The following is a 26,699-nucleotide window of genomic DNA, read 5'->3' as shown; positions in this document are numbered from 1 at the left end:
TTACTGATTTATGTGCAGGTTGCCCAGGCTATAGGTGTACTATTTACCTACACACAATGGCTATGTAACAAACGATTTATATTGTGTAATCGGCACGCCAAATTGCTTCTAGATGTATAAACTATTAAAAGCCTTAGGTGACCTAAGCAAACCCCATCTAAAATGGTTAGTTTAACAAATATGTCTGCCTAGACCTTCTGGCTGAGACAAGATTAGAGGGACGGCAGTGTGAAAAGGCTCAAAGAAAAGCTATTCCATAAGGCGCCTGTGCTGAAATTCTAGTCTTCTGTCCACAAACCTCGACTGCTGTGCTTTTAATAGAAGCAGGCTGGCACAGTGAGGCCTTCTGCGTGGAGTAGAAGGACAGATTCTTTGCAGACTGGTTGGAGCTCAGCCAGAGAGACATTTAAAAGTGTGGTACAGAATTCTGGACAAGATCCAAGTCTTCGGAAGCAGCTAATGCAAGGATCTGAGAAACCACGTCTTGACTCCTAGACCAATTATCAATCACCCTGCTGCATCTTGGGCCCCTTGGAAGTACTTCAATCGGTAATATCGGATCCATCTATACCATTCCGTATTCCAGGGGGGGGCATTTGGAAGAGATACAGACCTATCTAGGAGCTTAAGGCAGCATGTTTCTAAACAACCGAGTATGTCACACATGAAGGTAGCCATGCACTCAGACTGACAGATAACAGACGAACAATTTACTTACCTTCGGGCACGATATATCTGTAAGAGACATATATTAGTTGTAGATTCCTTACCTTAGAATTACCTGCGGGATCAGCACTGGGGAAGCTACCGTGAGGTCGACCGGCACCGATACGGATCCAGGCCTGGATTCTTGGAGGCCCTGCGGCGCTGAGGCAGGAGCCACCGGAATTGAAGGCCTAGAGTCCCTAGCCGAGTCCGCGGGGCCCAAACGTGCGCCGGCAGAGTCAGGCTGCCCAAAGATGGAATGCAGGGTTTTGTAAAATGCACAGCCTGGCCAGGGGACGCTCCGGCTCCTGGGAAGAGAGAGAAGCTCGTAGCCATCCCAGCAGGCTCTGAGGGTGGAGCCGGAGGTGGACGACCCTCAGTGTCCCGCGTTACCTCGGTCGATGGACTTGGAGGAGGCGAAGAGCGGCAATGCTTCTTCACCTTCTTTTTGTGCTTCGACTTACCCAATGAGGAAGACTTCAATGACAAATGATGGAGGTGGCTCCGTGATCAGTCCCGCAACCTGTCTCTTGACTGGGACCTCGAGCAGTGCGGAGCTGAGTGCCGGGCCTCCAGAAGCTTTCGAGATCGCTCCCACAAAGACTTTGGATTCATGGCCCAACAATAGGAGCATGACCTCGGGTCGTGGTCGTGCTCCAAGCACCAGAGGTATAGGAGGTGGGGATCTGTGACAGACATCAGCTTGTGACAGGAGTCATCTGATGATGGGACATCCCTACGTGCATCAGGAGTTAAAAAGACTCAAAAAAAGGAGGAGCCGCTTCCAAGATGGCCGCTTAGGGACCGGCTCCGCCGACCTTCCTCTCCTGACTCACCACCCTGCAATATATCCTCAGCCCCGACCCCACTCCCGGGTGGGGGAACAGTAGCGGTGCCCGCGGGCAAAGATCTGGGCTTTCCCCGACGTCCGGTGACCGGGAAATATCGTCTGGAAGATTGAGGCCTGCCGGACTGTGAAGCCGGGGCCTCGAGTGGCCTCGAGTGGAAGTCTGCCCGCCATAGAGTTTAACATCATCGGCTGCCAGGACCGGGTGAGGTCGGCCCGGCTGGAAAACTGGCAGAAATAAATTAAAAGTGAGCTTGAGGGCTACTATGAGATCTCCATTGGCTCCGACATTCCGAGAGCGTTGACCGGTGAGCTCTGTGCGGGCATAAGCGCGCTGCAGTTGACCAGACTCGGCTCGCTTGGCGGAAGTAAACCGGCGGAGGAACATACAGACGGACCGTGACCGGATCGGGACAAGTGATTAGCCCGGTAGTGCGCCAACATCAGCTGTGTGTAGGCGAAGAGGTGACTGAACCACACTATATGCAGTTAGAATGTATACATTGACTCTAGCAATAGTGTGTTTATAATATTGTCTGAATGTGAATTTATTACACAGACTGTTGAGTTGCCTTGTCTGTTTTCCTTGTTAGTGTGTCAGTTGACATCGGCTGGTGTCCTGCTGTTAACACTTTTTATATAAGTTTTCTGTAATTTATCTATTACAAAATAAATCTGTCCGGTTGGACAAAGAATATAGTGTCTATTTAGCCTATATTTACCTGACATCATTGCTCTGTCTAGGGACCACTGTCCTGTTCATAGGCGAAGAGGTGCAGCGTCATTGCGGTCCCGAAAGAGTTGGCCTGAATGGTGGGAAGTGTGGCTATGGCCCCGCGATTTGCGTGAGACCCCAATACAGTGGACTGTGCCCTACGAGGAAGTGGGGCACAGAAGCAACGCTGCGGGCGAGACCGACCCACCGGACTGGGTATTGCGCCACCCGGATGGGGTGGGGTGGTGCTGCAATTGTCCCGTGTTGCCGGGCGAGCCTGGCAGCGCAAGATTCCCGACAGGGCACGGGGGTAAGGCACGGACAACTCACTGATTGTGGGAACTGCCTGAGTGCTATTGGCTGTGAGCCCCCGATGAGTCCTGCATGTCCTGGGAACTGCTTAGTGAATGCTTGAGATTGGAACTACGCCTAGTCTCGGCCATCCCTTGAGAGCGGATAGTGACTGTGGTCTGACGGCTGCGCTGCATATAACAACAGACTGCCGGGGAGGATTTGGTAGGGGTGTCTGACCACAGACTGAGGCTGCATCTCTCCCGCCCGGATAGGATCTGAGTGTAGGCCTGAATTGACTTCCTGGGCCGGGTCCGACAGGGGAGAGAGTGGTGCGATTGGAGACATCCCGTTATTGACTACTGAGATCGGCAGAGAAGCTGTGATCTGGACGGCAGACGTGAGAAGACGTACTGCTCATCGAGGGGCAAGATGGCGGCGAGAGCAGACTCGGACAAACCCTTGCCTAAGTCTATGAGAGGGACTAGACCAGTCCAAACTAACAAATTGGATCGATATACCCTACCTAAGGGGTCCCCGATTGAATCGAAAAGGGGCCCCGCAGGGGGTTCTGAAGACACTCCTGCAAGTGAAGAGCCTACGTTGGCGGATCTTATGGCTGCAATCACTGGAGTTTGTACTTCCTTGGGCCAGAAGATGGAGGCTTTGGACAGTAAACTTGACACCGTGACAATTGAAATGGGGCTGATAAGGGCGGATCTCACAAAAGCAAGTGAGAAAGTCAAGTCGCTGGAGGTCAAAACAATCAGCCTCATAGATGACGTTAATTTACTACAGCAGGAAGTGCGCGATCTCAGGACTTCCAGGGATCTTACTGACCTTAAACTCGATGATTATGAAGGACGGGCAAGAAGCAACAATATTCGCATACTGGGAGTGCCAGAGAAATCAGAGGGACCAACGCCGGATCTTTTTGTGGAAAATCTCATTCTCAATCATCTCAAACCTAAAGGCCTCAGCAACTTTTTCACAGTTGAACGTGCCCATAGGGTCCCGGGTTGCAGACCTCGACTGGGGGGGGAAACCCCGCCCTATGATAGCTAGAGTCCTCAATTTCAGCGATAGAGATGTGATCCTTCAGACGGCTCGGACTACGGCCCCATTGGTATTTGAGAACGCGACCCTGCTGTTCTTCCCAGACTTCAACCAAACGCTGCAAAAGCAGCAGCAGGGATTCTTGGCGATCAAAAAGAAACTGAGAGACAGGGGTATAAAGTACGCCATGATGTTTCGGGCTCGCCTTCGTGTAGAGCTCAATGGAAAAGCCTGGTTCTTCGACAACCCTGAAGTGGCAGCGGATTGGTTGGATAATGTCCAAATGCCGGCTCCGGGTCGCGAGATCTGGCGGAGGCCGATGAACAATGACTTCGTAAATGCTTGACCATAAGGGGGCAATTCTAAGTAGTACATAGTTGTGGGTGTGAAAGGGGCATATATTCGTATTCCCTGCCCAATAGAGCCTAGCTGGGTTATTTTTGATTCGAAAAGTGCAGGGGTGGCTATGATGAGTCAGGGGGAGGGGATAGCGGACCTGCTAGAAGGTCCTCCTCTGTTTTCTACCTTTAGTTACCTGTAGATTAGATTGGGGGGCGACAGGCACACTGCTAGTTGGGGATAAGCATACACTACATGCAGGGGTGCAGGGAGGGGAGCTGGGGATTTTATATTTTGATTTGTATGTTTGGTTTTAGTGAAGTTTGTTCTTATTTTCTTTTTCATGCATCAGGTGACTTAGACGAGATGTACCACCTTAATGTCTTCTGGTACGCAGGGATTGGGGATTACCATGCTCAGTTGGAATATGAATGGGCTGGGAGATAAGATAAAGCGAGAGATGGTCAATCAGTTGATCCGGAGACACGCACCTGATGTAGTTCTGTTACAAGAGACACATCTTGTTGGGAATCGTTGTATGGTGTTACACAGGGAAGGATATAAACTGGTGGCACATGCTGGATTTACCTCGGGATCCAGGGGCGTGGGGATATTGGTAAGAAATTCCTTCCCGCTGACAATTCAAGCCACTTGGACGGACAGCCGTGGCAGGTATATTGGGATCTCTGGGTTGTGGGAAGGAAGGACGGTGACCTTATTGTCCATATATGTTCCACCGGCCCTCCAGACCGAGACCTTTAGCGATCTGTGTAGAATATTCCCATCCTTGCCTCTTGGAATATTGATTGCGGGAGGTGATTTTAATGCTGTGATGAATGGAGAATTGGATAGATTCCCACCCCGAGTTTTGCCGTCATCTTGCCGATGGTTGTCTGATTTTGTGGAGACTACTGGTTTGATGGATGGATGGAGACTGAGAAATCTGTTAGACAAATATTACACTCACTCTTCGGCGACTCATGGTTCCCTCTCGAGAATAGACTATGTCTTGGTGCCGACATCGCAGATAGCCAGAGTTAGAGAGGTGAGACACCTGGGCAGAGGGATCTCTGATCACTCGTCGGTCTGGTTTCGCACAGAGGTGGGAAGCAGGGATGTTAGTAGAGTTGTCCCCATAAATGCATGGCAGTTAAAGGATCCCTCCATTAAGAAGGAGATCAGGCGGGCCACAGACAGTTACTTTCACAATAATGTGGGAACAGTGGAGTCAAGGAGCACCCTTTGGGGGGCATATAAAGCAGTAATCCGAGGAGAGGCACTGTCCCTAATCTCCGGAAAGAAGAAAAAGATTGCGAAGAAGTGGATAGAGTAGAGGCTGAGTTGGTGGCACTGGGGGGGGAATAGTCGAAGACTAGCACTCCGGAGGTGGGACACCAATTGAAACTCCTCTGTGATGAGTATAAGAACCTGGCGAGAGAGAGGGCTAGGGCGCAGCATGTAGACACTCAAAGTAGGATCTACGAACATGGTGATAAGGCTGGGAAGTTCATTGCGTGGCTAGACAGAGGGGAAAGGGCAACGCAATTGGTGCCTGAGTTGCACTCAAATGACCTAGGTAAAATTACAGATCTGCAACAGATAGTAGAGGAGTTCTCGTCTTACTATAGCCTAGTTTATACGACGGCAAATACATACACAGAGACTGAGAACGCAGGCATGCTGCAGGATATCCGTATGCCGACGCTGTCGGAGGAATACCGGCAATTTCTACACTCTCCCCTCACGAACGATGAGGTGGACCGGTTCGGGTGTGGCATATAGTCAACCGACACCTCAAGTGGGATGGGAAAATCACGCAGGCCACTCCTCTGTGGAGCTCTGAGGACTTAGGCAATTTGTGGAAAACAAAGGGCTTTGACCAATGGGATCTCATCGGGATTTCAAGAGTCAAAGATGGGTGGGGGAGAAATATGGGATCCTTTCATTTGAGGCCCTGAAAAACAGCTAGCAGCTAAGCGAGAGATACAGGTATCTTCAGATGAGGCATGCCTTACTGACAAATATTCCCCAGGGCACTACACCTCCTGAGGCTTCCCCACTGGAAGATCGAGTACTAGACGGACATCTCCCCACTAAAACCATCTCACTGATCTACAGAAAACTGATTAATCACATGGAGGATCCACTAGCAACACTTAGAGAGCAATGGAGTGCAGACGGTTTAGTCATAGATGATGAAGATTGGAGGGTGGCGGTGTCATCCCCTAAAACAGTGGCCATCAAGATGAGATTACGGCTAGTGCAATTGAAGATTCTACACAGGTCCTAAATGACGGGGCCTTGATTGGTGCGAATGGGTTTGGCTGAAGATGGGAGGTGCAGGAGAGGATGTGGAGAGATTGGAACATTTATGCATGTATTGTGGCACTGTTCAGAGGTACAGCTGTATTGAGTGAAGATACATGAGAAGTTCCGCGAGGTACTGGGGTGGAGGTGCAGATGGAGACTAGACGCTGTATTTTGAATGTCTGGGAGCCCTCGAACCTCACAACACATGGGAAACAATGGGTGACACTCGCATGTATGATCGCGCAATTATGGGGTGCTACTCAGGCGCCTCAACTTGGGAAATGGATGGAAGATCTTAACTGGAGTATGTTCAGGGAGAGATCGTATATGTGGCTAGGGTTCACCATGGAAAAGGGGGAACATTTGGGGCGTATGGAATAATTATAGAGGTGATATTTGTGCCCCTCCAACTGTGCAAAATGATGTTGTAGCGCTGGAATCTCCATGACCCCAAAGAAAATTCGATGTATCCATTGTGATGGTTGGTAATGTATAGTGATTATTGTAAACTTATCGATGGTCACCTGATGCTTATTATTTATTTATTTTCTTGTTTGTTAATAAAAAGATTTTTTTTTTAAAGACTCAAAAAGAAGATGTCCACAAAAGTCAAAAAAATGTAGTAAAAAAGTGACTAAGGGTACCAATCTCTCCGAATCTGCGCTGGCTGGCATGGAAAAAGAAGAACTGACGTCAGCGTGCAGGGGCGGCGTCTAAGTAGATACCACAACGTCATCCTGGTGATCACAATGCTGATGAAAACGCAGAGTCGACCGTTGCAACCTACCGACGTGCCGAGGTACTGCTGGGAAAAAATTCTCCGGATCTAGTCTGACGCCTGGGGGTCATTCTAAGGTCAGGAATCTATAACTGACAGTCTCGTTCAGATATTGGAGTACAGAGGTCAGCAGAAATACAGGCACACATGTATTGAAACCAAATGACAGGTATTCACGCACATAGACAAGTAAACTTGAAGTTAGCTTTGCAGTAGGACCAACAGACAGGTGTCTGTGTACATAGTTCAAAGTACAGACAGGCTTATAGGTAGACAACATCAGGGGCAGGGAGTTCCATGTCTTGATGGTGAGGTTAGGAGAACAAGCTTCTTACGGTTCTGGTCTTGTGGATCCTGGGGATAGCTGGATTGGAGTTGTCTGGTAGGCATGTGGAATGTGAAGCGGTGGTTCAGGTACGCTGGTCCTTCATAGTGTAGGGCTTTGCAGGTGTGAGTGAGGAGCCTGAAAGTGATTCTTTTGTTAACTGGAAGCCAGTCGAGTTGTCGGAGGTGTTGCGTGATGTGGCTGACGCGGGGTATGTTGAGGACCAGTCTTGTGGCAGCATTTTGGACTCACTGCAGTTTATTGCGACCTTTCTGGGTTTCGCCGGCATAGAGTGTGTTGTTGTAGTCAAGTCGACTGGTGATGACATACATCTAAAACCATGCACACACACACAGATAAGAAACCTATAGAGGCAATTAGATGGTGGGACAGAAAATAGATTTAGAAAAAGATGGACCCTTGAGTAAATGCATGTCTATTTAGTTGTAATGAGATGCAGGGTCAATATTCAGTCCTTCTACACATTACATCACCTAGAAGTGGATAAAGAAGTTAGGTGTGTACGGCCATTCAATACTAGATTGCTTCTCTTAGAAATCTCCTCTATTTGGCACCAACATACATACAAGCAATAATACACAGAGGCCAATGGACATACATACAACCTTGCACATAGAAAGACCGAAATAGATGTACTGTGCACAGGCAGGGACCAATGCACACAAAGATAAAACACAATCATAAACAACAGAGAAGGGCACAAATATATTGTTGGATGAATGGACGGAGGTGAAGAGGGCAGGAAGATGGATTGCCTGAGTATGGACTGGCAGAATCTTGAAGCATATATGAAAGCAAAGTTGGAACTCTGTTGATTGAGGATCCATGTCCACATAGACCCTGATTACAGGTACTGCAGTAATACCGCAGCCAGGATGAACAATACCGTAGTGTACAGTAATTCTAGGTTGTCGTATTACTGCAGAACTACAAACTTTCCTCAGAGGAATGAAAAACAAATGTGGAAATTCATGGTTTTTCCTCCATTTCATGGGTTTTGCCCTCCAGAGATTTTGCAAGGTTTTGCTTTGCAAAACTTGCACAAAAAGGACCACTGGGTGCAGTGTTCCTGCACAACTGGTAATCACGATTCAGCCATCATCGCATGTTTACCACCGAATTCGAATTACTTTAATTCATTAGGGCCTAGATGTAGGTAATTTCATTTTACCACTTCTTAAATACCGAATTTTTCCGATTCGGTATTTAAGAAGTGGTAAAATGGAGGGGGGGATGTAGCTATTACAGAATCGGTAAATACCGAACCGTTAAGATTCGGTATTTACCGATTCTGTAAATACCGATTCGGTAATGCCCATTGATTCCTATGGGCATTGAAGACCATAGGAATCAATGGGCATTACCGAATCGGTATTTACCGATTCAGTAAATTCCGATTCTAGCAAGGGTGCAGGGGGTGTCACTTTGACACCCTCTAGCACCCCAAATACAGGCTTGTGTGCAATGTAGTGGAAATGAATCCCATCAGCCCACCCATGTGGCGGAGCCTCGTCATCTGGGATTGTTTTTTTTGGGGTCCCGGTTCAGATGAGGAGACACACCTGATGAATTGTGTGTTTATTCTCCAGTCATCCAGGACCACCCAGGCGGATCCGACCTCCAGTGTGCAATGGGTAAGAAGGTGTGAGGGCTCAAAGACAAAGATTAATAGTTTGCAGTGAACAAGATATGAGAAAAATAGTGAACTAAAATTGACTACCATGTTCTGGGAAAACTTTATTAGGGAATGAACCATGGGGTCAAGATTAAAACTGAAGTGTAAGGCAGTGCAACATAATAACTGCCCTAAGTGGATGTTATAGTGGTCGACATGTTTCTGCTGTAATCAGGGGCAACTCCCCTGCTTAGCTTTCATCAGGACCAGATCTTAGTTTTACACTACTGCAAAATGAAAAATGCTTTCTTAAAGTGATTCAAAAATGAAACATAATCAATTAGGTACTAATTTTCAAGGGATTCTTTCCTGAGGCTTAGGGCAGGACGAGGCCAGAGGTACCGACGGACAGAGCGGGGCCTCCTATCCCTGAGCCGGTGCCAGGAGAGGTGAGGCTTACTCCCTAGATTACTGGGGAAAGAATCCCTTGAAAATATCTGGTACAACTGGACTGTAAGTACTTTATGTCTGCAGAACTTTTGCCAGATTAAATACTGGGTAACACTTAGTACCTAATTGATTATGTTTCATTTTTGAATCACTTTAAGAAAGCATTTTTCATTTTGCAGTAGTGTAAAACTAAGATCTGGTCCTGATGAAAGCTAAGCAGGGGAGTTGCCCCTGATTACAGCAGAAACATGTCGACCACTATAACATCCACTTAGGGCAGTTATTATGTTGCACTGCCTTACACTTCAGTTTTAATCTTGACCCCATGGTTCATTCAATAATAAAGTTTTCCCAGAACATGGTAGTCAATTTTAGTTCACTATTTTTCTCATATCTTGTTCACTGCAAACTATTAATATTTTTTCTTTGAGCCCTCACACCTTCTAACCCATTGCACACTGGAGGTCGGATCCGCCTGGGTGGTCCTGGATGACTGGAGAATAAACACACAATTCATCAGGTGTGTCTCCTCATCTGAACCGGGACCCCAAAAAAACCAATCCCAGATGACGAGGCTCCGCCACATGGGTGGGCTGATGGGATTCATTTCCACTATTTTGCACACTCTCTTCTAACTCTCATGCATTCTTCCTTTCTACTTATAGAGATCAGTCTTCTGCAGAGACCCCATTAAGCCTTTCTTTCTTGCTAACTGTCTAAACTGGGGGTTTAGGCTATGAGTGGTCTTTAAATATTCTTACCCCTTGGACCCTCCCCTACTTTCTTGTGTTATATTTTGTGTGCAATGTGGCACACATACATGCCCTAAGGGCATGTCTGTGTGTCACATTGCACAGGTGTGCACGCACAGATGTGCATGCACACCTGAATTCGGTATTTTACCACACAATAGGATTGTGTGGTAAAATACCGACTCTTAAGGGCCTGTGGCATTGTAAACTGTGCCACCTACATTTGTAATTACAGAATCGGTATATTTACCGATTCGGTAATTTACCGAATCGGTAATTTTACCGAATCGGTAATTTTACCGAATCAGTAATTTTACCGAATCGGTAAATATACTGATTCTGTCATTTTCAGCCCCCTACATCTGAAAACCCTAATACCGGTCGGAAACGGCCGAAATCGTCAGTTTCCGACCGGTATTAGGGCTCCTACATCTGGCCCTAGAACTTTAATCTGTAACAAATTTGAGGTGGATAAAGGAGCAGTGTGACAAGCTCCATTGAAGCCATTACTGGGCAATGAAATACCCAGTCTCGAGGCACATCCAGTTCTTGGCCTCTATCGAATGATCGTCTGAAAATAACGAGGCAGTGCACTGTACACACCATTCCATCCTTGCTCTCTTTCGTGTAATAACAGAAAAGCACTGCAGTTCAGTATATGCATACCACTAGTCATAACAAGTGACATACTCAGTGTTGCCAGATCATGCCATGTATGTCAAAACTGTGTGTCCAGTCATGGGCTTTTCCCCCTTTTGTTTTTACAAATGATTGTTCTATGGTGTAGGTCCATCCGGTTAACTGTGACAAACAAAGACAACAACTCTCATTATGCACTGAGAGGCCATGTGAAGGTTCATACCTGAAACCTTTGTGGAATATGGCAAACTAAGGGGCATATTATCAAGCACAGTGTTAACATTATCGCCGCTTTAGCAGCAGAAAATTGCTGCTAAAGCGGCGATAATGGGCTTAATAATACGCCGGAAAGAGCGCCCATAGAAACCAATGTTCACACTAGAACATGGGCTTCTATGGGAATTCACAAGGGCGTATTATCAAGCCCATTATCGCCACTTTAGCAACAGTTTTTTGCCGCTAAAGCGGCAATAATGTTAACGCTGTTTCTTGATAATATGCCCCTTTGTTCCTCATCAGTCATTATACATTAACTTACCAGGTTAAATGTTCTACAGAAAAGATACATTTGGTGCTTATGATGTTGGCACTTTAACTTATTTTTTGGGTTGCAGTGCCTTCAGATGCAGGAAAGTGACTCCTTCACTTTAAGAGAGATTCCTTCAGGTGTCTTGGCTGTCCACAGGCCTCGTGAGGAACCTGTATGGAGCACAGGCACAGATGTTGCAGAAAGACGTTTTCACACTACTCCTTGTCTCAGGTACACTAGGTCTTATCTGGACTTAAAATTGGTCTATGGTATAGTGCCCAGCTCTTTGTCAACTATTTTAATATAACAGGAGGTAAACGCACAACAAAAAACAGAATCGGCAGATAGATCATCCCCAAAGTATCACATTGTTATGATCTGCGATTGAAATCATTTGCATTCAATGCCCTAGCACATTCTACGAGAGTCAAAGCTGCATCCATGGCATAGGTATTTCTTACTCCTCGCACAAAAGGTCCCTCATATTCACTACTCTCCCTCACCTTTCCACCTACCTCATTGCCATTGGGCCAGTTTACTACTTTTCATTATGGAGGAACTTGTTAGAATGTTTCTCCTCCAGGGGACACTCATCAATAATTATAATCACTGAAATGTCCCGCCTGCATGATCCTTGACCACTTGAAAAACATATGTATATTTGTATTTACATATTGAATAAATATCTTTGAGGCCGCATAAAAGGCCTAATAAAAATTGGTCAAATTTAATTTATTTTCATTTTTATAAAGAAAGCCAGTTACATCCAAACAGTCACGAATGTAAGAAAAGTTGGTTAGAAACAAATTCCACTAACTTTTTAAAGTAAAGTCAATTCAATGCTAGCAGACTAGCTGCCATATGCATAGACTGAATGTTGGACAGGCCACATGAAGGGCTCGCTCCCTCCCCACATGACAGAGCAGGACACCGGCTCTCCAGGTGATACCCACAGAAGCAACCCACACTCCGTCCCCTACGGGACTCCTACCCCCGGACATCTCTGTATCACGGGCCCGGGCCACCGTCAGCACCATTGCCCAGCCCGGCCGCCATCTTGGACACTGCACCACGAGGCCGCATGGCCTCAGCTCGACCCCAACCCTGGGCCTGGCCAGGCCCGACATCCCGGCACCACCATCCACCCAGGAGGTGAACGGACCACTTGGCAGGTCAATGGGAGAAAGAAGTGTTGATGGCTCTCCCCCGCCAGGTGCCGATCGCCCCCAGCCTCCCCGGGCGCTGGCTCCACCCCCCTGCTGGGTGTCTGGACTCCCTCATACCGGACCTCCCGACCTCCAAGTGCGAGGGTCCGGACATCAAAGGCCGCCAGACCTATAACTGGGGCAGCTCCAGAGCAGGAAGACAGTTGTATCCTGGAGTCGAGAGACACCGAGAAGAACTCATCCTTGACGGACTGCTGGCGCTGCCGCAGCCCTGCCTTGTGAACTGTCGTCTTGTCCGCTGGCGCTGGCGCGGCCTTCTGCAACCTTCATCCTCGCCGGGACCTGCTGGCGCTGCCGCGGCCCGTTGTAACCACCATCTTCGTCGGGACCTGCTGGCGCTGCCGCGGACCGTTGCCACCTTCGATCTCCCCGGGACCTGCTGGCGCTGCCGCGGCCCGTCCTCCTAGAACGCCGAGCTCGAGGATTGTGAGCTATCCATCATCTCATCGCAACTACCATATTGGTAATAAGACTGTCCCGCTTCCCCCTTTCCCATCCAAGAGACTAGAATCGAGGGGACCCCTGAGTCCAGACCTCCTTGTACCATTCTACCGTACCTCAAGATTGCTTATAAAGAACGTTAAATCTTATCTTTGTGTGGTGTCCATCTGTGGGGGGGAAGTTACTTGTCTGTACGATCGCTGGAGACGGCTCTCCCCGGAGACCTCTCCCCTTGTCCTCGGCCGACCCTTCAGGTCCCGTCTAACATTGGTGGCCAGCGGCGCGATCCGAACCAACGCGTATCGTACAGAAAGCAACTCACCCCACGACTAAACCACAATGTCGACCCAAGAGAGCGGGTCTACGGAGAAATTCCAAATGGAAAAACTGGAGGAGTACAACCATCGAGAATTAAAACAATTTTGTATGGAACTGGGCATTGCTACCACCGGTCTGAGCACAAAAGATGACTTTAAACACGCCCTAGAATCGTGGGCAGAAGCAAATACCGCCGGTCCCCGGGACCAACGCATCGAAGCACCAGAGACTAGCACCGCTCCTTCCGAAGAAAGGAGAACGGGTCTCTCCCGGGAAGAGATCCAAGAGCGAGAAAAAAGCAGACTGCACGAATTAGAGTTGGCACAGCTCAAATTGGATGGAGAACTAAAACTAGCGGAAAAAAAGTTGAACCTAGAACACTTACGGCTCCGAGAAGAGCGGGAAGAAAAGCAAAGACAAAGAGAGCTCGAAGAAAAAAGGCTGGCATACGAACACGAGCGCAAACTGGCAGAGATAGAACTACGAAAGTAAAACAAAGACCTGGGGATGCCCGAGCCACCGCGCACCCCAGGAGCTACAGAACCAAAGGTCCACATTCCTAAAGATGTCGTCCGAGAGTATTACCGAAACGACGACATACAGCAGTGGTTCAAGGCCTACGAGATCGCCATGACCTCCCACCGGATCGATCGAAGTGACTGGGGAGCCGGTCTATGGGGGAGGTGCGTCAATGAAGGCCGTGATGCCCTGTTACAGCTCCCGGACCATCAAATGACGTCCTATGATCACATGAAGGCCGCCCTCCTCACTCGATATGGGCTGACACCCGAAATGTACCGCCAGAGGTTCCGCGACTGCACCCGAATCCCGGGTACAACTTGGGTGGAATATGTAAACTATTTCAGCCGAGCCCTTGAGGGATGGATCAAGGGGAGCCACGTAATGACCTACGAGCAGCTTTTTAACCTCGTCGTATGGGAGCACCTCTCCAACAACTGCTTCGTCGAGCTCAGGCAGCACCTCCTCGACAGTAAATTGACTGAACCACGGCAGCTCGCCGCTGAGGCTGACCGATGGGAAAGCACCCGAGTGGCCCGGAGTGGGCCAAACGAACAGAACAGGAACAACCAAGGCCATCACCGTCCCCGAGGAGGAGGAGGAGGCCAGGGCCGGGTGAAAGACGCCGTCCCGGCCGCCCCCGCTACCAGCACCCCGCCCCCGGCCGGCCGGGGCAACCCCCCCGATGCGCCCGGGATTCAGAGCCAATGCCACTTGTCATCGGTGCCAGCGAGTTGGTCACTACGCCAATGACCCGAACTGCCCACAGAACCAGACTCCGAGGCCCCGCCAGGTAGCTGCCGCCGCCCTAGGAGAAGAGCAAGTCTCCGAAGAGCATGAAGAATACGAACAAGAGCAACAAGAGTGGGAACCGGCCGCCATGGTCCTGGCGTGCCTAGGGGGAAGAGACATGATCCCGCGGGCTCCCCTACCCGCCAACACCAGAAAATACAGTCAGTGGGTGAACATAAATGGGCGCAAGGCTGAAGCCCTACGTGACACGGGGGCCAGTGTGACGGCCGTCCGCTGTCACCTGGTGACCCCAGAACAAATCCTACCGAACGTTCTCTGCCCCGTCCATTCAGCCGACAATTCGGAGAGCCTGTGTCGGATGGCCTGCGTCCCCTTCGAGTGGGGAGGAGTATCCGGCATGCTGAAGGTGACGGTCCGCGATGATGCCCCCGTGGACTGTCTCCTGGGGAACGATCTCGAGAGTTCCCCGTGGGCCGCCGTGGAAAGAAGAGAGCACCTGGGGATGTTGGGCCTCCGGACTGGGTGTGCGTAACCACCCGGTCCATGACAGCCCGCGCCATCCCCCGACCCGAAGAACCCGAATGGCCAGCACCTCCTCCCCCGATCACTCCAGTGGGGGACGCCGACTACGCCGACCCCCCGGAACAAACCCAAGAAGAACTCGCTCAGCCCCAGGACCTCCCAGACCTGGCTCAGTGGCGTCAAGAAGGGGGACCCACCCAGGAACAATTCCGTCAAGAGCAAAAGACATGTCCCTCCCTCGAGGGATTACGACAGCAAGCACTCGCCCAGAGCGCGGGAGATACCGCTGGGGCCCACTGGATCTATTGGGACAATGATCTATTGTACAGCGAACAAAGAATCGCCGAGTTGGGGGCCAGTCGAGTGTTGGTGGTGCCCCTCCGTTTTAGAGACTTCCTGTTAAACTTGGCCCACGACGTCCCCCTGGCCGGACACTTGGGTCAGGACAAAACCTACAACCGCCTGGTGACCCACTTTTACTGGCCCAAAATGAGAAATGACGTACTCAACCACTGCCGGTCCTGTCCCACTTGTCAGGCCAGCGGGAAGAGCGGCCGCAAACTCAAGGCACCCCTGCTACCCTTCCCGGTGGTTACCACCCCGTTCGAAAAGGTGGGAATAGACATTGTGGGGCCCCTGGACCCCCGAACAGCACAAGGGCTTCGATTCATCCTGGTACTGGTGGACCACGCCACCCGCTATCCCGAGGCCATCCCCCTTCGAACTGTAACAGCACCGGTGGTCGGCCGAGCCTTAATGGGGATCTTCTCCCGGGTGGGCTTCCCCCGGGAAGTCGTCAGCGACAGAGGCACAAACTTTATTTCAAAATATATGAAATCCCTCTGGCAGCAGTGCGGGGTCACCTACCGATTCACAACCCCCTATCACCCGCAAGGAAACGTACTGGTTGAGCGGTTCAACCGCATACTCAAGGGAATGATTATGGGGTTGGAAGAGCCCCTCCGCCGCCAGTGGGATGTGCTACTCCCGTGCCTCCTCTTCGCCTACCGAGAAGTCCCTCAGAAGTCCCTCGGCTTCAGCCCCTTCGAACTCTTGTACGGACACCCTGTTCGAGGGCCCCTCAGCCTAGTCAAGGAAGGTTGGGAGATGGCCCCCCTGAAAACCCCTCCAGACGTCTACAAGTACCTCCTGACCCTCCGCAATCAGACCAGGCGATTCCGAGAGATCGCCAAAGCCAAACTTGAGGCCAGTCAGGAGGACATGAAGAAATGGTACGATCAGAACGCCTCCTCCATAGAGTTCGTACCTGGCCAGCAAGTATGGGTGATGTCCCCCACCGAACCTTGTGCCTTGCAGGATAAGTGGACGGGGCCCTTCAAGGTGATCGAGCGCAAGAGCCCCGTCACCTATCTCATCGACATGGAATCTCCCTGGAACCCCCTCCGGGTCCTCCACGCCAACAGACTCAAACCCCACTTTGTGCGCTCGGAGCTCAGCCTACTGATGGCTACAGACAGTGGAGCGGAAGAAGACTCCGAGCCCCTCCCTGACCTACTGAGGACCCGTGAGAAAGATGGTTCAGTAGACGGGGTCCGACTCTCAGATGCCCTAACCTCGGAGCAGCGCCAAGACTGTCGGGCTCTCCTGCTGCAATTCGCAGCCCTATTTTCCCTCACCCCAGGGGTCACCCCCTGGTGCTTGCACGACGTGGACACTGGGGACAGCCCCCCCCCCATCAGACATCGGGCGTACCGCGTGCCAGATCGGGTACGTGCCTGCATCCAAGAAGAAGTGTCGAAAATGCTCACACTCGGAGTCATCGAACCCTGGGACAGCCCCTAGGCCAGCCCATTCGTGCTGGTCCCCAAAGTTGCTGCCCCAGGCGCCACCCCTGAGCTCCGATTCTGCGTTGACTATCGGGGTCTGAACGCTGTCACCCGAACCAACGCTCACCCCATTCCCCGAGCCGATGAACTGATCGACCGCATGGGGGCTGCCCGCTACCTCAGCATCTTCGACCTGACAGCGGGCTACTGGCAGATCGGCCTCACCCCCAGGGCGCAAGAACGGTCCGCTTTCTCCACCCCGGATGGTCACTACCATTTCAAAGTGATGCCATTCGGCATGAAAAACGCTCCAGCAACCTTTCAACGCCTGGTGAACCAGGTATTGGCGGGCCTCGAAGAGTTCAGCGCCGCCTACCTGGACGATATCGCGGTTTACAGCCGCCACTGGTCAGACCACCTCTGCCACCTCCGAGAGGTCCTGCAGGCCCTCCAACAGGCCGGCCTCACAATCAAAGCCAGCAAATGCCAGATTGGCCAGGGGTCCGTGACCTACCTTGGACACCAAGTGGGGAGCGGTCTGGTGGCCCCCCTCCAACTCAAGATCGCTGCCATCCAGTCCTGGCAGCCACCCGTAACGCAAACCGAGGTCCGGGCCTTCTTGGGGCTCACCGGATACTACCGGTGGTTTGTGAAGGAGTATGGCAGCATTGTGGGGCCCCTCACGGCACTTACATCCAAGAACCAGCCAAAAAGAGTCGACTGGACTCCCGACTGTCAAGCGGCCTTCGAGAAGTTGAAGGTCGCCATGTGCACCGCCCCGGTACTCCAGGCTCCCGACTACAGCCGGGAGTTCATCGTCCAGACTGATGCCTCCGACCATGGCATTGGGGCCGTCCTCTCCCAACTGAACCCCGAGGGAGTCGACCAACCAGTGGCCTTCATCAGCAGACGTCTGTTGGCCCGAGAACAGCGCTGGAGCACCATCGAGAGGGAGGCCTTCGCAGTAGTATGGGCCCTCAAGAAGCTCCGGCCCTACCTCTTCGGTACCCACTTTCGGGTGCAAACAGATCATCGCCCCCTGCAATGGCTAATGCAGATGCGGGGGGAAAATCCCAAGCTCTTGCGAGGGTCCATCTCCCTGCAGGGGATGGACTTCACTGTGGAGCACCGCCCTGGCCAGGATCACGCCAATGCTGATGGCCTGTCACGCTTTTTCCGCCTCGACGAGGAGAGTCCCCAAGAGGATGGGTGACTCTCCTCGCCTTCAGCTGGGGGGGACGCATGTTGGACAGGCCACATGAAGGGCTCGCTCCCTCCCCACATGACAGAGCCAGGACAACGTCTCTCCAGGTGAGACCCACAGAAGCAACCCACACTCCGTCCCCTATGGGACTCCTACCCCCGGACATCTCTGTATCACGGGCCCGGGCCACCGTCAGCACCATTGCCCAGCCCGGCCGCCATCTTGGACACTGCACCACGAGGCCGCATGGCCTCAGCTCGACCCCAACCCTGGGCCTAAGCATGAGCGAATTTTGCGGATCTCGCGTTCGCGAATTTTGCGGATTTGCGGATTCGCAATCCGCGAATTCCCGCGAATTTGCGGATTTTTTTTTTTTTTGTGTTCGCCCGTGTTTCTGCCAGTTCGCGAGGGTTTTGTACACTTTCGCAAATTGCGAACTTACCTGTCGGGCCGCAAGTTTCGCGAACTTGTTGTTTCTACGTGTCCAGCCTGTTTGGGACACTCTTCTTCATCACTGCCACTCTCTGTCACCACTGCCACTCTCTGACTACTCATGCCACCCTCTGGCCCACCCATGCCACCCTCTGTTTCATCACCACACCCTCTGGTTGTCCAGTGTACATTATTTTCGGCAAAGCAAATCACACCTTCCCTGCCTCAAGTGACCTGAATTAATTTGGGGCTGATTAATGTGTCACAGAATATTTTTTTAGCTGGCACCTGCTTCCTTAGTGCGCCCTGATTAGTGATCTTTTGCACTTGCTAAGTGCTTTCATTGTTGCAAAATTAGTTACAACACCTGCCCTGCCCCAACTGACAATAATGAATTAGGGGCTGATTAATGGATTTTAACTTCCAGCCTGGCTCCTGCTTGTCTCCCTTAGCTGTAATTCAGGACCTTTGTGGCATATGTGTAACTATTCTGAGGTTCAGAGCAGGGTCACATAATAGTTTCAACTGGCAACTGAACTCTGGAGGGGCCCCTCAGGAAGCACTACAGGAAATGGCTACTAATGATGAGCCTGAACTTTTGAACCTGGTAAGTAGTTACTTTCAGTTTTGCTAAGATCGTATTTCTGCAATTTTGCACTTATTCGCGGGGCGCGAACTCACGCGAACAGTGCGAGCAGTGCGAGCAAAATCCGCTGCTCGCGGATTTGCGGATTTTGCGGGAGATTCGCAAATCTCGCGGATTGCGGATTTCCCGAAAATCCGCAAAATCCGCGAGCGGAACGGATTTTCCGCCCATGCCTACCTGGGCCTGGCCAGGCCCCGACATCCCGGCACCACCATCCACCCAGGAGGTGAACGGACCACTTGGCAGGTCAATGGGAGAAAGAAGTGTCGATGGCTCTCCCCCGCCAGGTGCCGATCGCCCCCAGCCTCCCCGGGCGCTGGCTCCACCCCCTGCTGGGTGTCTGGACTCCCTCATCCCGGACCTCCCGACCTCCAAGTGCGAGGGTCCGGACATCAAAGGCCGCCAGACCTATAACTGGGGCAGCTCCAGAGCAGGAAGGCAGTTGTATCCTGGAGTCGAGAGACACCGAGAAGAACTCATCCTTGACGGACTGCTGGCGCTGCCGCAGCCCTGCCTTGTGAACTGTTGTCTTGTCCGCTGGCGCTGCCGCGGCCTTCTGCAACCTTCATCCTCGCCGGGACCTGCTGGCGCTGCCGCGGCCCGTTGTAACCACCATCTTCGTCGGGACCTGCTGGCGCTGCCGCGGACCGTTGCCACCTTCGATCTCCCCGGGACCTGCTGGCGCTGCCGCGGCCCGTCCTCCTAGAACGCCGAGCTCGAGGATTGTGAGCTACCCATCATCTCATCGCAACTACCATATTAGTAATAAGACTGTCCCGCTACCCCCTTTCCCATCCAAGAGACTAGAATCGAGGGGACCCCTGAGTCCAGACCTCCTTGTACCATTCTACCGTACCTCAAGATTGCTTATAAAGAACGTTAAATCTTATCTTTGTGTGGTGTCCATCTGTGGGGGGGAAGTTACTTGTCTGTACGATCGCTGGAGACGGCTCTCCCCGGAGACCTCTCCCCTTGTCCTCGGCCGACCCTTCAGGTCCCGTCTAACACTGAAAAACTAACACTGTGCCTTTAAAGAACCAACCTACTCCATTGTCCCATCATGGCATACATGTGACAGGATGGTTCTCTTTTCCAACGTCTGAAAACAGAATCCTGGAGTCCTGGCTGGGCCTTGTTTAGGCTTTTTGACATTGGAAATCTTCCCAAACCTTCAAAATCTGCGGTCACTCACCGTATTTTAAGACTAGGAGTGTTTTTTCAGTAATTTCTCTCCAGGGACACCCCAAGCGGTTGAGCTAAAACGAGATATCCTCATAGAAAAAGGCATGGCAGTCCATGACATTGAGGACAGTTACAGTGGCAATATGTTATGTAATCAAAGGAGAAAGAGAGAAACTAGAGCAGCTAGTTCGTTTCCCCTAGGGATTATGAGATTAACAAGAAAAACTAGCTACTAGGACAGTATATGTGTAGTATGTGTCTGCATAGGGAAACCGATTGTTTTTTTAAGAAGGCACTCCCCCACCATCCTAGTTGGTGGCATGCTTCATCATCGGACCCCATCCGATGATGAATGCTTCTTTCTTCCTTTGTAATTCAAGTGTGCATAGGTGTCTCGGACCCCCGGCAGAGACCCTTGGAGTTTGTCCTCTGTAGTTAGGAGTAAGCATTGATGCTGTGTACTTAAAATACTTTTCTCTTTCTTCATTACCACAGCAACTAGCTCCCGCTTTTAGATACTAGCACCTTTAACGTATAATACTCCACACCGGCCAAATGCCACGAATCGCCACCACTGCCTGATCACTGACGGCTTTACCGATTCACACACTAGGCATCAGGCATCGCCTCACATATTATGTACCTTAACCAACGTGTTCCTAATTATATGTGTCTGTGTTTGTCCTGTTATGTTTCCCGCAGGTACAAAAGAGAGGAAACACCTCTCACAGTTATAGCACCTTAGTGTGTGCTACACATACAGGGCACTGACAGCATATAAGACCCCTGTACCACCCCTACACATACAAGGTCCTGAGGAAAGTAGTTTAGAAAAAAGGCCTGGCTGAAACTAGTAGACCTCTCTGGACGTGGGAGACCATAAGTCCAGCCCTACACGTCCTAAAGCCTTCCTTTTTAACTCTGCCTGGGGCCCATCAATAAAATAACTGTTTGGGACCACCTAGGACAGAATTTTAAAACTTCACTCAACACACCAGCACCCACACTCACGTAAGAAAACCCGCTCCGCTGTAACCAGCCGTCTTAGCACACCTGAGGTACACTCAGTACCTCGGGTGGGGCCAGATGATTAAGCATGCCGCCAACTAGGTTGATGGGTGAGGGTCTTCATAAAAAACCAATTGGTTTCCCTATGCAGACACATACTACATGTATACTGTCCTAGTAGCTAGTTTTTCTTGTTAATCTCACAGTGGCAATATGCTCATCTTCGAAGGCTGGTATACCACCAAGCTCAAAGTCCACCTTTGATGTTGAGGCTCATAGGCCATTCACTATCAAGGCCACCATTGACATCAAGGACTTCTTCTCTGTCTCCTTCATGTTTGGCTTCAAGCCAACTTGACAAGTCAAGTACACTGAGCGGGTTGCAGTAGTCATCTACTGAGTAGGTTCAAGAATTGAACAAGCATTTACAATGCATTGGTTTCGCCTTTGGAAAAGTTAGAGTTATTGGCATTGTAAATGACAAAATTTGTATTTATGTGTTGGTTTTGAAAACAGATAAATAAATGGCATTGTCATTTACACTGCCATTAGCTTAATCTCTGCAGTCACTCTGCACTCTCTAGCACTCCCTACTCACTCTGCACTCTCTAGCACTCCCTAGAACTCCCTAATCACTCTGCACTCTCTAGCACTCCCTACTCACTCTGCATTCCCTATGCACTCTGCACTCCCTATGCACTCTGCACTCCCTATGCACTCCCTATGCACTCTGCACTACCTCTGCACTCCCAATGCACTCTGCACCCCCTATGCACTCTGCACTCCCTATGCACTATGCACTCCCTATGCACTCTGCACTCCCTCTGCACTCTGCACTCCCTCAGCACTCCGTACTCCCTCAGCACTCTGTACTCCCTCAGCACTCTGTACTCCCTCAGCACTCTGTACTCCCTATGCACTCTGCACTCCCTATGGACACTGCACTCCCTATGCACTCCGCACTCCCTATGGACGCTGCACTCCCTATGCACACTGCACTCCCTATGCACTCTGCACTCCCTATGCACTCTGCACTCCCTCTGCACTCTGCACTCCCTATGCACTCTGCACTCCCTCTGCACTCCCTATGCACTCTGCACTCACTCTTGTTGGACAGGCCACATGAAGGGCTCGCTCCCTCCCCGCACGACAGGGCCCGGGCACCGGCTCTCCAGGTGCTACCCACAGAAGCAACTCACAAACCGTCCCCCACGGGACCCCTGCTCCCGGACATCTCCATATTACCGGACCAGGCCCCCGTCAGCACCCCTACCCGGCCCGGCCGCCATCTTAGACACTGCACCACGAGGCCGCGTGGCCTCAGCTCGACCCCAACCCTGGGCCTGGCCAGGCCCCGACAGCCCGGCACCACCATCCACCCAGGAGGTTAACGGACCACTTGGCAGGTCAATGGGAGAAAGGAGTGTCGATGGCTCTCCCCCGCCAGGTGCCGATCGCCCCCAGCCTCCCCGGGCGCTGGCTCCACCCCCCTGCTGGGTGTCTGGACTCCCTTATCCCGGACCTCCCGACCTCCAAGTGCGAGGGTCCGGACATCAAAGGGCGCCAGACCTATAACTGGGGCAGCTCCAGAGCAGGAAGGCAGTTGTATCCTGGAGTCGAGAGACGCCTTGAAGAACTCATCCTTGACGGACTGCTGGCGCTGCCGCAGCCCTACCTTGTGAACTGTCGTCCTGCCGCTGGCGCTGCCGCGGCCCTCTGCAATCTACCGTCTTCGTTGGGACCTGCTGGCGCTGCCGCGATCCGTTGTAACTACCATCTTCGTTGGGACCTGCTGGCGCTGCCGCGATCCGTTGTAACTACCATCTTCGTCGGGACCTGCTGGCGCTGCCGCGGACCGTTGCCACCTTCGACCACTCCGGGATCTGCTGGCGCTGCCGCAACCCGTCCTTCAAGAACACCGAGCTCGAGAATTGAGAGCTATCCACCATCTCATCGTAACTACCAGATTGGTAATAAGACTGTCCCGCTACCCCTTTCCTATCCAAGAGACTAGAATCGAGGGGACCCCTGAGTCCAGACCTCCTTGTACCATCCTACCGTACTTCAAGATTACTTATAAAGAACGTTAAATCTTATCCTTGTGTGGTGCCTATTCTGTGGGGGGGAAGTTACTTGTCTGTACGATCACTGGAGACGGCTCTCCCCGGAGACCTCTCCCCTTGTCCTCGGCCGACCCTCCAGGTCCCATCTAACACCTCTGCACTCCCTCTGCACTCTGCACTCCCTATGCACTCTGCACTCCCTATGCACTCCATATGCACTCTGCACTCCCTATGCACTCTGCACTCCCTATGCACTCCCTATGCACTCTCCACTCTCTATGCAGTCCCTATGCACTCTGCACTCCCTATGCACTCTGCACTCCCTATGCACTTTCCAATCCCTATGCACTTTCCACTCCCTATGCACTCTCCACTTCCTATGCACTCTGCACTCCCTATGCACTCTGCACTCCCTATGCACTCTGCACTCCCTATGCACTCTGCACTCCCTATGCACTCTGCACTCCCTATGCTCTCTGCACTCTCTATGCACTCTCCACTCCCTATGCACTCTGCACTCCCTATGCACTCTGCACTCCCTATGCACTCTGCACTCCCTATGCACTCTCCACTCTGCACTCCCTATGCACTCTGCGCTCTCTATGCACTCTGCGCTCTGCACTCCCTATGCACTCTGCACTCTCTATGCACTCTGCACTCCCAATGCACTATGCACGCTGCACTCCCTATGCACTCTCCACTCCCTATGCACTCCCTATGCACTCTCCACTCCCTATGTACTCTCCACTCTCTATGCACTCTGCACTCCCTATGCACTATCAACTCCCTATGCACTATCAACTCCCTATGCACTCTCCACTCCCTATTCACTCTCCACTCCCCATGCACTCACTATGCACTCTGCACTCCCTATGCACTCCCTATGCACTCTGCAATCCCTATGCACTCCCTATGCACTCTGCACTCCCTATGCACTCTCCACTCCCTATGCACTCCGCACTCCCTATGCACTCTCCACTCCCTATGCACTCCCCACTCCCTATGCACTCTCCACTCCCTATGCACTCTGCACTCCCTATGCACTCTGCACTCCCTATGCACTCTCCACTCTGCACTCCCTATGCAGAGACATGATCCCGCGGGCTCCCCTACCCGCCAACACCAGAAAATACAGTCAGTGGGTGAACATAAATGGGCGCAAGGCTGAAGCCCTACGTGACACGGGGGCCAGTGTGACGGCCGTCCGCTGTCACCTGGTGACCCCAGAACAAATCCTACCGAACGTTCTCTGCCCCGTCCATTCAGCCGACAATTCGGAGAGCCTGTGTCGGATGGCCTGCGTCCCCTTCGAGTGGGGAGGAGTATCCGGCATGCTGAAGGTGACGGTCCGCGATGATGCCCCCGTGGACTGTCTCCTGGGGAACGATCTCGAGAGTTCCCCGTGGGCCGCCGTGGAAAGAAGAGAGCACCTGGGGATGTTGGGCCTCCGGACTGGGTGTGCGTAACCACCCGGTCCATGACAGCCCGCGCCATCCCCCGACCCGAAGAACCCGAATGGCCAGCACCTCCTCCCCCGATCACTCCAGTGGGGGACGCCGACTACGCCGACCCCCCGGAACAAACCCAAGAAGAACTCGCTCAGCCCCAGGACCTCCCAGACCTGGCTCAGTGGCGTCAAGAAGGGGGACCCACCCAGGAACAATTCCGTCAAGAGCAAAAGACATGTCCCTCCCTCGAGGGATTACGACAGCAAGCACTCGCCCAGAGCGCGGGAGATACCGCTGGGGCCCACTGGATCTATTGGGACAATGATCTATTGTACAGCGAACAAAGAATCGCCGAGTTGGGGGCCAGTCGAGTGTTGGTGGTGCCCCTCCGTTTTAGAGACTTCCTGTTAAACTTGGCCCACGACGTCCCCCTGGCCGGACACTTGGGTCAGGACAAAACCTACAACCGCCTGGTGACCCACTTTTACTGGCCCAAAATGAGAAATGACGTACTCAACCACTGCCGGTCCTGTCCCACTTGTCAGGCCAGCGGGAAGAGCGGCCGCAAACTCAAGGCACCCCTGCTACCCTTCCCGGTGGTTACCACCCCGTTCGAAAAGGTGGGAATAGACATTGTGGGGCCCCTGGACCCCCGAACAGCACAAGGGCTTCGATTCATCCTGGTACTGGTGGACCACGCCACCCGCTATCCCGAGGCCATCCCCCTTCGAACTGTAACAGCACCGGTGGTCGGCCGAGCCTTAATGGGGATCTTCTCCCGGGTGGGCTTCCCCCGGGAAGTCGTCAGCGACAGAGGCACAAACTTTATTTCAAAATATATGAAATCCCTCTGGCAGCAGTGCGGGGTCACCTACCGATTCACAACCCCCTATCACCCGCAAGGAAACGTACTGGTTGAGCGGTTCAACCGCATACTCAAGGGAATGATTATGGGGTTGGAAGAGCCCCTCCGCCGCCAGTGGGATGTGCTACTCCCGTGCCTCCTCTTCGCCTACCGAGAAGTCCCTCAGAAGTCCCTCGGCTTCAGCCCCTTCGAACTCTTGTACGGACACCCTGTTCGAGGGCCCCTCAGCCTAGTCAAGGAAGGTTGGGAGATGGCCCCCCTGAAAACCCCTCCAGACGTCTACAAGTACCTCCTGACCCTCCGCAATCAGACCAGGCGATTCCGAGAGATCGCCAAAGCCAAACTTGAGGCCAGTCAGGAGGACATGAAGAAATGGTACGATCAGAACGCCTCCTCCATAGAGTTCGTACCTGGCCAGCAAGTATGGGTGATGTCCCCCACCGAACCTTGTGCCTTGCAGGATAAGTGGACGGGGCCCTTCAAGGTGATCGAGCGCAAGAGCCCCGTCACCTATCTCATCGACATGGAATCTCCCTGGAACCCCCTCCGGGTCCTCCACGCCAACAGACTCAAACCCCACTTTGTGCGCTCGGAGCTCAGCCTACTGATGGCTACAGACAGTGGAGCGGAAGAAGACTCCGAGCCCCTCCCTGACCTACTGAGGACCCGTGAGAAAGATGGTTCAGTAGACGGGGTCCGACTCTCAGATGCCCTAACCTCGGAGCAGCGCCAAGACTGTCGGGCTCTCCTGCTGCAATTCGCAGCCCTATTTTCCCTCACCCCAGGGGTCACCCCCTGGTGCTTGCACGACGTGGACACTGGGGACAGCCCCCCCCCCATCAGACATCGGGCGTACCGCGTGCCAGATCGGGTACGTGCCTGCATCCAAGAAGAAGTGTCGAAAATGCTCACA

At 52.1% G+C, this 26,699-nt stretch overlaps 1 protein-coding gene across 4 annotated transcripts in view; it reads right to left on the bottom strand.

Moving 5' to 3' along the window:
- MYCBPAP (MYCBP associated protein) overlaps window positions 1-26,699 on the bottom strand; it is a 1,064,843-nt gene that overhangs the window by 360,433 nt on the left and 677,711 nt on the right. The window lies entirely within an intron of this gene.

Source organism: Lissotriton vulgaris, chromosome 7 (assembly GCF_964263255.1).
Source record: "Lissotriton vulgaris chromosome 7, aLisVul1.2, whole genome shotgun sequence".
Lineage (NCBI taxonomy): Eukaryota > Metazoa > Chordata > Amphibia > Caudata > Salamandridae > Lissotriton > Lissotriton vulgaris.
Note: the sequence above shows the minus strand (reverse complement) of the source record. Positions and strands in the feature narration are given on the sequence as shown.